The following is a 2,500-nucleotide window of genomic DNA, read 5'->3' as shown; positions in this document are numbered from 1 at the left end:
GCGGGAAACCAAAGTCTTTGGGTTCCGGGGGAAGTATGGTTGCAAAGCTGAAACTTAAAGGAATTGACGGAAGGGCACCACCAGGAGTGGAGCCTGCGGCTTAATTTGACTCAACACGGGAAATCTCACCCGGCCCGGACACAGTGAGGATTGACAGATTGAGAGCTCTTTCTTGATTCTGTGGGTGGTGGTGCATGGCCGTTCTTAGTTGGTGGAGCGATTTGTCTGGTTAATTCCGATAACGAACGAGACTCTGGCTTGCTAACTAGTTACGCGACCCAATCGGTCGGCGTCTAACTTCTTAGAGGGACTAGTGGCGTTTAGCCACACGAGATTGAGCAATAACAGGTCTGTGATGCCCTTAGATGTTCGGGGCCGCACGCGCGCTACACTGACCGGATCAGCATGTGCTCGCCTTGGCCGACAGGTCTGGGTAACCCGCTGAACCCCGGTCGTGCTAGGGATAGGGAATTGCAATTATTTCCCTTGAACGAGGAATTCCCAGTAAGCGCGAGTCATTAGCTCGCGTTGATTACGTCCCTGCCCTTTGTACACACCGCCCGTCGCTACTACCGATTGAATGGTTTAGTGAGGTCCTCCGATTGGACCTGGCGCGGCCGGCAACGGTCGAGCCGGCGTCCGAGAAGACGATCTAACTTGATCATTTAGAGGAAGTAAAAGTCGTAACAAGGTTTCCGTAGGTGAACCTGCGGAAGGATCATTAACGGTCTCGCAAACGCTTCGGCGAACGCGAAACTCGGACAAGCGAGAGAAAAAGTCTTTGCTACCCGGCGCCCGACCCGCGAGGAGCGGCGCGCCGGCCGGCGATTCGGTCACCCGGTAATGTTTGCGCGTCGAGTGCCGCGGTGCCGCGCGCTCCGGCTTCAAGCGTCGGCCTGGCCGACCGCTCGGCGCGGTCTATTTTGTCACCCTATAGTGCGAGGCACTGTGCGAGCGAAACAATCGTGGATGGCTCTTGGCGGTGGATCACTCGGCTCGTGAGTCGATGAAGGACGCAGCTAGCTGCGTGAATTAGTGTGAATTGCAGGACACATTGAGCATCGACGTTCTGAACGCAAATTGCGGCCTCGGGTCAATCCCGGGGCCGCGCCCGCCTCAGGGTCGCGTTGCAAACGTTCCGCGCGGGGATTTCTCCGCGCGGCTGCTGCGGCGTCGGACGCGCGAGCGCCCGTCCCGCTCAAGACAGCACGGCACGATGCGCGACGATCGCGACCAGAATCCCGCGCGGCGGCGGCGAGTCGACCTCGAAGAGGCCAACGGCTGGCGGCTCAAGGGCGGGAATCGAGGTGCGCGGCGGCGCGCGGCGCCGACGGCGAGCGCGGAACGGGAAGAATAGTCCCGGTCCTTACTTTCGGCCTGAGGTCGGACGAGGCTACCCGCTGAATTTAAGCATATTACTAAGCGGAGGAAAAGAAACTAACGAGGATTCCCTCAGTAACGGCGAGTGAAGCGGGATGTGCCCATCGCCGAATCCGCGCGCTTTTGGAGTGCGCGGAATTGTGGCGTACGGAATTCGTCACGGCGCGCTTCGCCGGTCGCCCGCGTCCTTCTGATCGAGGCCTTTTCCCAGAGCGGGTGTCAGGCCCATGGCGGCGACAGGCGGGCGCGCTACGGCGTCTTCCCAGAGTCGGGTTGTTTGGGAATGCAGCCCAAAGCGGGTGGTAAACTCCATCTAAGGCTAAATACGGTCACGAGACCGATAGCGAACAAGTACCGTGAGGGAAAGTTGAAAAGCACTTTGAAGAGAGAGTTAAAGAGTACGTGAAACCGTCGAGAGGCAAACGGGAGGGCCTGTCGGGTCGCCCGGTCGCTTTCAGCCGGCCCCCTGTCGGCGACGTTGTCGTGCGGACCCTCACGGGCCGCCGGCGGCGCCGCCCGATCGGGGACCAGCGCACTAGCGCCGGGCGAAGGCCGCGACCGTCTGGACGGCGGCGAGAAGGCCGCGCGCAAGGTAACCCGGCCTCGGTCGGGTACTATAGGCGCGCGTGTCCGTCGGCCCGCCGTTCGGGCGAGGAGAGATCGCCGCGTCTGCCCTTCGGGGCCGAGCGCCCGGTGCCGGCTGGGGCGTCGTGGGTCGGGGACTGTTCTCAGTGCCCAGCCTCTTCGTCTCGGTCGCGCTTCCGGTGTCGTTTCGCGAGGCGCACGGGGTCCGCGGCTGAAGTCAGCCACCTTCCCGACCCGTCTTGAAACACGGACCAAGGAGTCTAACGTGAGCGCGAGCCACGGGGCAGTACGAAACCCATGGGCGCAGTGAAAGTGAATGTCGGCGCGGTCCGGCGGAGGTGAGACGTCGTCGTTCGCGGCGGCCGCATCACCGGCCGATCTCGTCCGCTTTGCCGGAGAGGTCGAGCGAGAGCGTTCGCGTTGGGACCCGAAAGATGGTGAACTATGCCTGAAGAGGTTGAAGCCAGAGGAAACTCTGGTGGAGGACCGTAGCGATTCTGACGTGCAAATCGATCGTCAAATTTGGGTATAGGGG

General features: G+C 61.4%; 2 non-coding genes across 2 annotated transcripts in view; both read left to right on the top strand.

The window, feature by feature from the left end:
* The window catches only part of LOC146144322 (small subunit ribosomal RNA), a 1,811-nt gene extending 1,087 nt beyond the window's left edge, over window positions 1-724 (top strand). The window contains exon 1 of the ribosomal RNA XR_014500570.1: window positions 1-724. This exon is cut by the window's left edge and continues 1,087 nt beyond it. This is a non-coding gene — a ribosomal RNA (small subunit ribosomal RNA).
* A 247-nt stretch (window positions 725-971) lies between these two features.
* On the top strand, window positions 972-1,125 carry LOC146144321 (5.8S ribosomal RNA). The gene has a single exon (XR_014498924.1). It is a non-coding gene; the product is annotated as a 5.8S ribosomal RNA (ribosomal RNA).
* Window positions 1,126-2,500: the final 1,375 nt, after the last annotated feature.

This window comes from Ascidiella aspersa, chromosome 5, assembly GCF_963924565.1.
Source record: "Ascidiella aspersa chromosome 5, kaAscAspe10.2, whole genome shotgun sequence".
Lineage (NCBI taxonomy): Eukaryota > Metazoa > Chordata > Ascidiacea > Phlebobranchia > Ascidiidae > Ascidiella > Ascidiella aspersa.
The sequence above is the reverse complement of the archived record's forward strand: the minus strand, read 5'-3'. Positions and strand labels throughout refer to the sequence as shown.